Source organism: Phoenix dactylifera, unplaced genomic scaffold (genome assembly GCF_009389715.1).
Source record: "Phoenix dactylifera cultivar Barhee BC4 unplaced genomic scaffold, palm_55x_up_171113_PBpolish2nd_filt_p 000992F, whole genome shotgun sequence".
NCBI classification, from domain to species: Eukaryota; Viridiplantae; Streptophyta; class Magnoliopsida; order Arecales; family Arecaceae; genus Phoenix; species Phoenix dactylifera.
The window spans coordinates 94,335-107,986 of NW_024068347.1; positions in this window are offsets into that span (position 1 = coordinate 94,335).

Genomic DNA, 13,652 nt, shown 5'->3' on the forward strand with positions numbered 1-13,652 from the left:
ACGGCACGGAACCTAAAGAAATCTTTGCATTCCAGACTGTGTCTCACCTGCTTTGCTAACATCGTATCCAGCATCTAGATCTTGGAATTGGCTGTCCGTACTATACGTGTATTGAATTTTGTTAATGTTAGAAAAATGCATTCAAAAAATAATAATGTTGTAAACATTTTTTTTCCATTAAGTAATTAAATGAGATAACCACCGAAGTGGTAGCACGGTGGAAACGGAGCTTTGATTTCGCCGGATTGGCCCAGGTTCGAAACGTGCGGGCGTCGATTAAATGCGGAAACCGGATGCCCTCCGCCTGGTTTGCTCGATGAAGTCGCTATCTGCTTTGCTGTTACTTAGGTAATGCTGGTATGACGTACTCATACGGAATAGAGCTGCCATGCTAGTAGGGCTCTGCCATGGGTGGAAATGGTATGAATAAAAAATGTTCTTCTCGTATTGAACCCTCTCCAGTGGGGGTTGCCACACGAGTGAGGTTTTCCTCGCCCCCTCTCTCCTTTTTCCAAGCCAAAAAAAAAAAGAAAAAGAAATATCACTTAGGAAGCAACAATAATTTCTTTACAAGCAATTATCAAACAAAATAATCAAGCAATCCATAAATAAAAGACAGCATAATTTTTTAATGTTAAAAATTTTTCGATGTGAAGAAAAAAACTGCGGGACCTATTTCAGTCTAAAACTTTCACTATTTATCATAATACAGAATAGATCTTATCAAGAATTGATGCTTGAAACAACCAATAGAAAAAGCTTTTAAATAGTCTAACTGTCCAATATGTAGCTTTTGATGCCGAAATTTCAGCCCAAATTGAATAAAATCAACCATTCTATCAACCGATAAAAGGCACATTCTTTTTTTCTTTTCCCTCTGGTCTAGTCGGTAATGGCATTATCATAATTTTAAGATAAGAATGGGCCAATGTAGTCATTATAGGAAGTGGGGATGAATTTCCTTTTCCCGTTCTGCCCCGGAACTGGATTTCCTTTCTGCCGACGGTGAACGACTTTTGTCGTTTCTTCTGAAGTAAATCTACGCCGCTCAATCAGAGTACCCGAGAGTCTCCGCAGCACGTGCCACGACAGCATTAGCACATTCACGGGGACGATTCGCATAAACAGCCAACTTAAGTCTAGACACGCCATCTATACAAGCACGGGTAAGGTGCTGAGCGGCCAAAGCTTTTATTTTTTTGTTCTCCCCACCGTGCTAAGGTCATGTGCTTTAATTTTTCCCCACACGATGGCCGGTGGATGCCACATCTACAGTAAATATAGTCCCACATGCAGCCAAGAGCAAAGAAATTATCCCCTGTACCACCATGTAGGGATGCTCATCATAGCGAGCATCTCATCGTATACTCGATGATTGATTCTCTAAAAAAGAGATAGCTGATTAGCATAGTGCACTCCTACATTATTGTAGGATTATATTGGTGGATGTACTGAATGATTGATCCAAGAAAAAAAAAAAAAGTTAATTAGTGTTAAAATCACTAATTATCCTAAAAATTTAAGCTAATAGGATGAAGTAGATTTATTTATATATTTTATATTTTCTTACACTCTTTCTATATGTGGGCCAAACTTTTTTTTAATTGGAAAGCTTAACAGAGTTCGAACTCATGAACTCTATTTTGATACTATATTAAAATCACCACTTGTTCTAAAAATTTAAGCTAATAGAATGAGATAGATTTATTTATATATTTTATATTTTTTTACAATTAGTATAGTGCACCATTGATATGGTGCATTTTATGTGGTGCTTCTTTTCTTTTTTTTGGAGCATAGAATGGGAGAAATTATTCTCCATCCTAGATACATAATTTCAGCAGCATACCATATTAATTAGATTTCTCGTTTTTACTATATTTATTTATTACGTGGCTCGTCTTGGATCGTTGATTTTTCAATTTTATTTCGGATTGTCGTCCTTCTCGTTCCGTGTTGGATTGTTCCTGTGGCATGTTACTGACGTAGTACAGTTGATGTAGCGTATAATTTCTCTGGGCGTTGAATGGTGGGGCGCAAGGACGCGTCCCCGTGTGGGCCCCGCTGGAGGCGGGGAGCGGGGGGGAGAGAATGGGGTCCCCGACCGCCAAAATCGGGTAATCTTCTCCGCCACGGCAATTAAAGTTAGAGTTGAGGAAAAGATCTAGGGCTTGTCGAGGCTAGAGAGTCGGTGGCCTTTTGTCAGGCTGGCGGAGGTGGGATTGGCTTCTCCAGCCTGGATCAGATGAACGTTGGAAATGAGTGCACATTGCAAGCACCGGACCACCCTACGGTTACTGTTGCTAACTGTTGTTACAATAAAATTTACTGATTATTAATTAGAATTTATAGTATAAAATGATATTGATAATAAGTTTATATTAAATAAAAATAATTTATAATTAATGAATTGAGGGTTCTTTTAGTGGTTATATCTCTTTTAACTCTTGACTATAAATTTATAGCAGAGATTCGGGATGCGATAATGTCATTTCTAACCAAACCAAAAAAAATTAATTATATTTCATTTTAATAAAATAATAATCAAAAGATGATGTGGATTCATTAAGTTATCAAAAGAATAGAAATTCATATTCAAAAAGAAAAAGCTCATCATTTATTATCTTCACTAATATAAAGTGAATCCCAAGAATTCTGCTCCAGCGTCAAGTTCAACTCTATAATTCTAGATTATTCAATTCTTCAACACTAAAATTATCATGGAGTCCTAGGTTTTGGAATTTTTCACTTTCTCTTTTTTTTATTAGAATAACTTGTGTTTCCTTTTTTTTTGATTTTCTAAATGCCAATATTTTTTTAGGCTAACTCTCAAAAGTCAAAATTATAGACACCGCAAGTATTAATTATCTTCAACTTTGAAAATTGATGAGGCTCAGCTATGAAAGTTTCAAGTCCAAGCTTCAGCTTTTGTAACTATAATGGGTGCTATCTAATTATCCATCAAAAATAGCCGCAGTTTGGTCATGAAAAATGTAAAATGTGTACCAATATTTTAAAATAAAAATTCTTCCACACAGATCTAAGTATAAATCTCAATTTTTTAATCTTATAAATATTCTCCCTTAATCTTCCAACAATCATAGCTTTTCTTGTACTTCTAACACGCGCATTCAAGATGCTCATATCAATGATGTCACTGTTAATATCATAATGACTGTTATGCAAACCTCTTGATCGAATTTGAGGTACGAGATCATTAATTTTACTTAGCTAGTTTGTATCCTGTTCACTTCAAAAGAAATCCAAGTCTCCACCCTGACTGTAGCATCACCACTGTAGTTTTTTAAAATGAAATCAGAACATTAAAAAATTGTACCGTACGAACAACGCTGGATCCGGCAGTCATGCTGTGCTCAGATCTCGCAGAGTCGTCCGTACCATATGAAACGCGGAATTAGCGACGGTGGTGGATCATTGGGCTCATTATGCTGGACGAGTAATTTAATGATTTAGCTTGTTTTCTGACATCTCTGACCAAAAGAGATGGAGAAAAACTAGCCCGCATATCTTGACTATTTGGATTGCCGGGTAATTGGGTAACAAGCGGATCTACCGGACTGCTGAACTACTGAATCTGTTTAATTACACACCAAAATATATGAATACATTTATATTTTTTTATCTATTTTTATATATGTTAGTTGGTGGTTAAATTTATTCCATAAATATTTTTTCTTCTAAACCGAATGATTCATATAATTTGAGAAGAACAGATACATATAAAAATATTAAAAAATAAATTATATAGTATTTTAGATAAAAATATGATTAGCCACATATAAAGTCACTCAAACTGTAACTCTATTAATTAATAATTTTTTTAGCGACATTTTTGGCTACACTTCACTATGTAATCATTACACTCTCTCCCACCGCTGGCTGGCTGCATTCTAGCTCGTTCGGTTGGGTAGAATTCCCCACCTCATACCCCAAATACGAGATTGCGGTCACCACAAAATTATTACTGTACGATTAAATTAATCAATTTAACCCTTGCTTAACGCCAACAACTCATTGATTAATCGAGCATGGCGCGTTTAGATAAAACATATAATATAAAGTGTTGCACTGGCTTGGCCCAGTGATTAGACCCTCCAAAAGACCTTTGCTGGCCGCACTGGTTGGATGGCCAAAAAAAAATTAATATAGAGAATTATTTGGATACCTAAGTGTACATAAGTGCATCATTTATGGGAAGTGGACCTTTTTTGGTGTTTAAATTGCTAGTTACTCCTTGCAGTCAGATTGGCCATAACATAGACTGCTGCAAGGGGAGGATTTAGAGATATCTTAATTTTAAATTTCAACAAAAATAGTGAATAATGGAGACATAATTAATATTATTTTAATAATGTAATCAAATATAGTTATAATTCTTAATGCATCTTGAAACCGACCTTGGCTAACATGACTTACCGATCAATAAAAGCTCATCACCTAGCCACAAACTGACCATTTAAAGCTCGTTACATGACCAACCATAAAGGCATACGAAAAGTCCTTTATATTTCAAACTTTTCTCACAGTTGACAGCAACTAGGTCATAATCGCCAATTGTTTCCAAATGAACACAATACTCGAGCAAATCCTGTGGCCGAGATATGGGTTGGTTTCCTTTTCAACCAACATATAGCCCCAAATTATTCGGCGACTAGAGCTGATCACGGACCTTCGGGCCCGCCCAATCCGCCCAGCTCGGCTCGGAATTTTTTGGGCTTGGGTATTAAAAAAAAGGCCCATGGGTCGGGCCTAGGCAGGAAAAATGGCCCGACCAAAAAATCGGGCCGAGCTTGGAAACTTTTAAAAATGGCCCGGCCCGGCCCGACCCGTGTTTTATATATAAAACACCACATATATATATATATATATATATATATATATATATATATATAAAGTTAAGTCTTAACTCTTAAGTCTTAAGTTGATAAATCCTTGGCGAAGCTCACTTTCACCAAAGACAATTCAAGCTATTGCATGTTATGAGGATTGGTTGCGAGCAAAGGGCTTCTCACTAGGTAATTCTTTAAATCTTTGCTTGTTCTTCTATTTTTTTTCTCTAATATATATTTGAATAAAAATAATTTTCTATTGTTTCATATTTATTTGTTTTTACTTTTTTTTTTTTGACAATCGGGTGTCTTAGGAGCTAACATGGAAGAATCTAGTGAGGATGAAGATGACGAGGAAGAGATGGAAGAGGGATTACATGGTTCAGTCATTTAGATATTCTATTAATAACTCTAACAATTATTCATGTTCAATCATTAACAATTGCTAATGTTTCACTTTTGTGTTTGTAGGTTTTGAGAGTTAGAAGTTACAATGATGTTCTTCTATAGTTTTCTATCATGGAAGTGGCTTCAAGAATTATGGTAACATTTACTTTTGAATGCACAAAGATGCATGTTTGTTATAATGTTAATGGGACAATATAATTTGTATTTTGTCTAAATATGTAGTTGTCTAAGTTTGTAGTTTTTATTGTTGGGTTGTAATTTTTAGCTGGACAACAATGTTTCATACATTTTATATTTCTTTCTATTGGCTTGAAGCTGCAAATTTTTTTTTTTTAATGTTTGTAGATATATCCAAATTCTAAAGTTTGAAACCACCATCAATACTATCTATTTGAAATAGGCTAGTTATATCTTTAGCATTAATCAAGATGTTTGTCTCAAAAAGTTGGCACCACAAATCATGTGTTGAACCCAATAAACAAAATAAAGGTAGAAAAATACATCCAGTTTTAGAAAGCCCATTAAGCTATCGGGCCATTCTGGCCTATTTCCAGATTCCAAACAAAGAAAAAATTGGGCCTGTCGGGGCGGGCTGGTCGGGTCGGGCCCGGGACCAGATTTATAAAGTCAAGTCAGGCTTGGACAAAAATTTAAGCCTGACAGTCGGATCGGGCCGGGTCTGGGCATAGCCATCGGGTTTAATTTCTGCTGTAGAGCCCGACCCGGGTTTTGATCAGCTCTATCGGCGACGGGCTCCAACCCTCGCCTATATATTGTATTTTCGGGAACACTCTAGGTAAATTCTTTTTCAACTCTCTTGCGTCGTCTCTCTGCACCTCTTAGGCCTCCTCCTGTTCTCTGAGAGTTACATCTGACTTAGGCTTCAGAGAATTTCCCATCGGACATGCTCTAGTGGGTGAACTTCTTTATTTTTGCTTCTTTAGGTTAGAGCCAGCATTAGAGGACCCATCGAAGTCGTTCCTCTGCCGTCTGATGCCAACTCATGGATGCTCAATATTAGGATTACTTCCAATCGAGTGCAATGTCCACCGAAACATCTCCACGGAGGTGTGTAGCGATCCCATCTTATCTCTTCGATTTAGATAGCAAACGAGCCAAGATCTCCAACAACCCCTACCAACTCAATGCTTAAGTCGGGCCAGTTTCCAATAGTAATAGATTGGCGCTAGAATGAAGGCCCTGATCCTATCTTTGGAGGTCTGACCGATCAAGAGGATGACATTGTAGCTTCGAAGTCTAATGGCTCTTTATAGAGCCCTTAAAGGGCTCTTCCTCAGTAGGAGCCATTACCTAGCTTGTCGGTCACCATAGAGCAGTTCCATCTACTCATGTAGCAGCTTTGAATGGTGACCGCTGTTGTCCAGAACCTACAGCAGATGGCCACTAACCAATAACAACCGCCATAGCAGACTTATGCACCGAGAGATCGGGAGGACCCAATGCAACTGAGTCATCAGTCCCATCCTTGGAGTCCAAGACGGATCCAACACAAATCACTATTCTTTCTCAAAGAGAATATAGCGAGGGAGGCAGCATCAGTCCTTGAGCTTGCAGTCTTCGAGGGATGGATGACAGGACATTTGTCCTACCACTGATTGAAGAGAATCTCCAAGAGTGAAGTTGACCTCGACCGTAGGTTCGAGAAGATGGATCAACGTCTCTAGGCTGCAACATCGAGCTCAAGGACAAAGTCGACTACATAACCGACCCTCCATTCTCAGTGAAGATCATAGAGGAACCCTTTCCTCCTCGGTATAAGATGCCCGAATTGGAGACCTTGTGCTTAGAAGGGTCTAGGTGACCTAACGAGCAGAACAAGGCAAGATCGCACCAAATTAGGAAGGACCATACTAAGTATCAGAGGTCATTCATCTCGGAACCTATTGCCAAAAGCATCTCGACGGGATACCTATACCTTAGACATAGAATTTAGCCAATTTTCAAGTGTATTATCAGTTGGGTAACTTGCTCTCCAATGACCCTAAGGGGATCGAGCATGTCCTCTAAACATCATTGATTGCAATACCCACAACAAGAGTGTGCGCTTAAGCCCTTCTGATCGGGTGTCCCTTCCAATGAATGCCGATCTTAGATTTTATCATCGGGCGAGTCTCTCTAGTGACAACCGATGAAAGTACCTTTGAACATACAGGTCAGGCGAGCCACTCCACAGCCTTGAGAAGAAAACACCTTTGTCCTAAAATGGCCTTCACACTAAAGACATGGTGAGATAATCGATCTCTAAAGATCAGGATGGCTTGGGTGCATAGGGCGGGCAAGCCATTCCATGACCCAAAGAGGCAACACCTTCATCTTGAACTATCTCTCAAGTTGAAGATTTGGCGAGTAACCGACCTCTGAAGGTTGGAATAGCTTGGGTGAACATCTCGAGCGAGCCATTCCATAGCCCCAAGGAGGTAACGCCTCCATTCTGAACTGGCTCTTGCACTGATGACCTAGTGAGCTAATCGATCTTTTAAGATTGGGATGACCTGGGTGCATAGGTCGGGCGAGCCATTCCATAACCCTGAGGAGGCAACACCTCTATCATGAACCGGCCCTCGAGCCGAAGATCTGGCAAGCTAATCAACCTCTAAAGGTTGGGTCAACTAGGGTCCATAGGTTGAACAAGCCATTCTATAGTTCCAAGAAGGCAACACCTCCATCCTGAACTGGCCCTCACATGAAGACCTGGCGAGCCAACCGATCTCTCAAGGTTTGGATGGTCCAGGTGGAGATGATGACTTTTGAACCATTGTAAAGTTTGATTGAATCCCTATATCAAATGAATGCAATGAACTCCTGTCGACTACAATGTGACTCTCGATTCTTAGCGACTCAGAGGGCAAGGCCCCTATGGCTCACTAATAAGCTCGCCAAATCTATGGAAGCTTCTTCAAAAGAGTTTCAAGTCCCAAGCGTCGGCCTCATACAGCTGACAATGAGGGTCTAACCCTCTATTGAATTTATCCACTCCATAGATGTTCCTTCAAAAGAGTGCAAGTCTTCGTCTTCATCCAAGTGCAGCCGAGAATGGAGACAAGGCCCCTACAATCTACCGAGGATGGTTTAGTCCTTCTGCCTCCAAAGGCACCAACTTAAATGTTGATCGAGATGAATGCATATGGAGCTGACCTATGCTACTTATCGAATCAAAATTCTCATGCATAAGCTCAAGTAAAAATAAGGCGATAAATATAAGTTAAAATTATTTAAATTCATTGCTCTAATTATAAAATAGCATCACCTTGACAGCTGAAGAATTACACAAAATGAGTAGAGGACTCAGATGTTACTGTCTCTACAAACCAAATAGGTCGAGTGAAGAGGCCATTAATCGAAAAGGCACGCTCCCTCCGAGCAATGCTTCCCCCTCACTTGAGAACAGATTGAGTATAGTCAGATCCTCATCAACTACAATATTCATAAGGAGTCCAACCTCCACCTCACGTCACACTCCTTCAACAAGAAGACAACCTCAGCGCATAGTCCCCTGCAAAGACTCTACGATGTTCTGCTCGAACCCGACCGAAGGTTCACACTATATTAATTTGGAAGCATTTCTCTCTACTTCTGCATCCCGATGGCGAGCTATCTACAAATCCCTCCCAAGTTTTGAAGCTCAGAGATCCACTTCTTCTATCCGAACTTGGTCTCCTCTCAGCTCATCCTCCATTTCCCCCACCTTTCGACGTGCATCAATAGCTTTTTCCAGCTAACTCTATAGAAGCCTCAACTCTGTCTTGCTCTTGACCACTCTCTATGGCCCATGGGGCAAGCTGGAGAGCTTCAAGGTATTCTATAAGCCAATCCACCAGCATGTGCTCCATGTGCTTAAAGAAGGAGGTTGATAAAGGAAGAAAAAAGAAGGCAATGCTTGCCCTTTCCATAGGGAGAACCCTTTTTCTTTTGTTGAGAGTCTTGATGACCGGGATTGTCTCACCTAGTCTGATTGTTGACTACATAACATGCTCTCTAAGGGCTTGAGATTGCAACCATATGGCGGGTTGTTAGGCCCCTGACGGTAAGACTTCCTCATGAAAACATCCACTGAAGCTCGACTCTTGAAGGTCACTGTTGTGGAACTACAACCTCATAATGATTGTTCAAGATTCGATGACATTCGCCCTTCAAATATTGAGAATGAAAAAAATCCTTTAGAATAATCGAAGATGGGTGGGGTGACAACAGCCAATCGCCTATTGATGAGAATACCAAGTGGCCTCAAGAAATAGCGAACTTTGATCTTGAATGTATTAAAGTAGAGGAGTAACCAACTTAGATAGCTTGCGACTCGTTCAAGTGCTGACCAACGAAAGCTGACCAAGAAGTCTCGATAGAGAGCCCTAAAAATCCTATAGATGAGCTATTGACATTGGACAAAGCTATAACATTTCAACAAAATAAAGCATGAGTCAAGATCTTAGAGCTGCAGTTCTTTATATTAAGGACTGTGTGGGAGGAATATGGAATAGGAAAAAGAAGGTACAAAAATCTTGCTTCATTGCGAGCTACAAAAATAAAAACCTACTCTATTCTTTTCCTTTTCCTTCTTCTCCTTCAGAAGAAGTTCCCTCCTCTTCTTTGACAGCAATGGATTCTCTAGGAACAATGCAGTTAAGGTCGACTTGAGGGTGCATCTCGCTGACCATTAAGCGAGACACCTCAAACCCCTTGTTGAAGTAGTCCATAGCCGCCTCCTACATCTTGCCACAAAGTCCTTCGAGCTCTTGAAGTCCTTGACTACCTGTTGAGCCCTTGTCTTGGCTTCGGCAGCCCGCTTCGTGGCTTGCATGGCCTTCTTTTCAGCCCCAGCGATCCATTCATTCTTTCAAACTGCTCAACCCTTGGCTTGGGCCAACTTCTTCTCGATTGCAGAATTTTTGCTTTCTGCAACTTGAATGCCCCATTGGAGTCAAGCAATCTCTTTCCCGAGCCCGACTACCATCATTTCTATCTCTAGCTTCGCCTCCATGAGCCTCCTTTGTCCCTCAGTGAGAGTGGACTTGAGCCATGCTTCTTCTCCTAGGCGAGGCGGGCTTGCTCTTCAGCATGCTCTCTGGCATCCAAGCTATTGCTAGCTCTGATTTGGCCAAGCCTCTCCTTCATTCAACCTTGCAAAGTTTACACTCAACCGCCACAACCCTTTGTTGATAAGCCGATAGGATAGCTCCCAAGGCAAAGATGGCATAGGAGGTCTAAGAGTAGAAAGATAAAGTCCACAAAAAGAATCATGCATTAAACAATAACTCTGAATCCTTGGTGCTTACTTCAACCATCCCAATGTATGTGGTGCTGACAAGTTCCTCTATTGTCATTGCCCGAAGATGCCTTTTGTCTTCTAGAAGCATCATTCTCCAGACCAACTCGTCAGAAAGCTCAGAGGGACTCAAGGATCAAATTAGTGATATTGAGTGACTGTGCTGGATGGTAAATTTTTGGCTTGGCCCCCTAGGATGAAGATGGGAGTAGTTGGAAATTTGATGGTCTTAGGATTTGAAAAATGGGAGTTGGAGTCTATATCCGTGCAGGAACTGGCACAAGAACATAAGCAGCTTCATCAATAGTCATCAGTGTCTAAGCAGGCTCGACGACAACTGCGGAATCCAAGGTTAGATCTAGAGGAACTCAGGTGCAACAACATGCATCTCCTTGAGGGCTCTCTTATGAGTCATCCTCCGAGGAGCCTCCAAAGCAGATGGACAAGCAGGGTTTAAAGAGATCACCTCCACCAAGGATGACCCCACCTCATCAGATCGACCCTCGGCCCAAGCAACACTAGCTGAACTTTGGGCCGCGAAAAGCTCGACGAGGAGAGTAGTAGGTGCCTTTGCCTCTTTCTTTCTTGAAAGGTCGGTCTCACTTCTGCCAAGCCTCCTCTTGTGAGGAGTGTCCTTGGCGGCTTCGAACATGAGGTCTTCGATGTTGAACTTCATCCTTGCAAAAATGCAATAAATAAAAAAAATCGAGCATTGATATTTAAAAGAATTTGGATTGAAATTTAATCAGACCAAGATATTACCATTGGCAAACGCTGAACTAAGGATTGCATTCACCAAGACAGTCTCAAAAAGTAGTTTGGTCAGCGACAGCGCCTACTTACCACGAAGAGTATCGACAATTGCCTACACTTGATCAAACAAAATTGGGAACAGATTCATCATCTTCTTCCTTGGTGTGGATCACTGCAACAGGAAGGCCCAACCCTTCTCTGAGGACACAAAAAAGAATGGAGAACGGGCCAGATGGAAGAAGGTGGTAACCTCTTATGCTGGAAAGATACCACCAATATATATTTTGGGGTGCTCCTTAAACTAGAGAAAAGCTCAAAATAGCCCCAAAGAAGGACAAAAACCGTGAATAATGACCAAAGAAAAAGAACCCAACGATCATCCTCCAAGCATTGGGAAAACGTTGGGTTGGGATAAGTTAAAACCAATACAAAAGCTCGGCAAAGAGGTTCAGGATGGAAAGTCCCTGACCTGCCTTGAGAGTTTCCTCATAAAGGGCAAGTTGATTCTTTCCTAGCGACATCACCCGACCAAAAAGGGTAAGCAGCTCTAAGGTGAAGTCCTAAGAGATATGGTACTCAGAGCGAATCCTCTCCAAGTCAACCTTCCTAATATGCTCTTCTCTGTAGATGAAGCACAGACCACAGACATTATATAGAGCCTCGAATGCCAAATATCGATGCAATCGTTCGAGCCATCAGTTCGATCTTCTCCATGTGTCGACTGAGCGTTTGACTTAGAACTGTTGCTGGGATCGCTATTGGCAAAGCATCCAATCATCATCCTAAAAGTTCGGACACTCATGATGCTACTTTAGGAAGGGTAAACACCAGCACACATTCACAAATACTGTCTCTTGAAGGCTTCTGAAGCTGGCAAGGTGGCTCCAGTTAAACAACTTCATAGCTTGCCTTGATGGATTGGTTTCACCCAAGAAAAGCTACTTTCTTCATTCGGGCCAATTAGGTCACCTCAATCTCGAAAATAGGGGCAAGTGATACACCTCAAAATCAACCTCTACCGACAAAGCTAACTAATTAATGAAAGCTTGCTACCTAGCCATGGGCTAACCATTAGAAGTTTGCCATGTGGTCGATCCAAAACATGCATGGAGAGTCCTCTGTATTTTAAACTTTTTCCACAGCTAGCCATCAATTCGGTTGTGAATGCTTACTATTTCTTAATAAACACGATATCTAAGCAAATCCTGCCACCTAGAAATGCATACGAGATTCACGAGCGAGATACGTGGTTTATTGCCTTATCAACCAGCAAATAGCTCCAAATTACTCAACGACGAGCTTCAGCCCTCGTCTATATATTACATTCCTGGGAGTCTTCCTGGTAAGTTCTCTTTCGGCTCTCTTATGTTACCTCTCTGTCCCTCTCAAACCTCCTCCTATTTATTAAGAGTTTCATCTGACTTAGGCATCAGAGGGATTTCCATTAGACACGCTTTGGTGGTTGAACTTCTTTATTTTTACTGTTTCAAGTCAGAGCCAACATCAGAGCATTATTTGAAGTTGTTCCTTCGTCGTATAATGCCAACTCGTGGATGCTCGATGTCGGGATTACTGTCGATGGAGCATAGTGGTCAATGGAACATCGCTGCAGAGGTATGCAGCGGTCCCATCCGATCTCTTTGATCTAGATAGTAGATGAGTCGAGATCTTTGATGACCCTTGTTAACTTGGTGCATGATTGGATTAGTTTTTAACAGTAAAAATTCTCATGTACATATAAAAAAATCTAAAATTTTATTCTAGTGCAACCACAACCATATAACGATCCCAAATTTCTCAACGACACACTATCAGGAACGCTCCCATTAAAAAAAGTTAACCTTGTAATTCTTTTAACATAAGTGAAGGTGTTCCGGCCATTTAAACGAGGAGACTTGGGGCGTTGGACCCAATGGGATTGGAAGTTTGCGAGACACGCATGCCCTTCTCTTTTGTCCCGACGGAAAAATCCCCCCCGAATCGGGTTCTGCCGCTGCCCCCACGAGGAAATCCGCTCGTTTGGTTTCTCTTGTTGGAAACGTCTCCCCATGCTCGCGGTAAATGGATTTTACTCCAACATTAGTAAAAAAAAAGGGAGCCGAAATAAACGACAACTGTAACGCTTGGATCCCCACAATCCAACGACTGTCCCCTCAGCTAGACGCCAAAGAGGCAAAGAGCGAGCACGTCCCCAGCCAATCACGAATCTCGAGGCACCAGGTTTCACGTGCGGTTACATCGGAGCAGGTAAAAAAGGTATTACCTGTAGCTGGTATAGAATTTAATATATAAAAGACGGTCTTTTCGCTTTATACCGACGACATATATTTGAAAACAGGTGGGCGACTCGCTCTAATCAT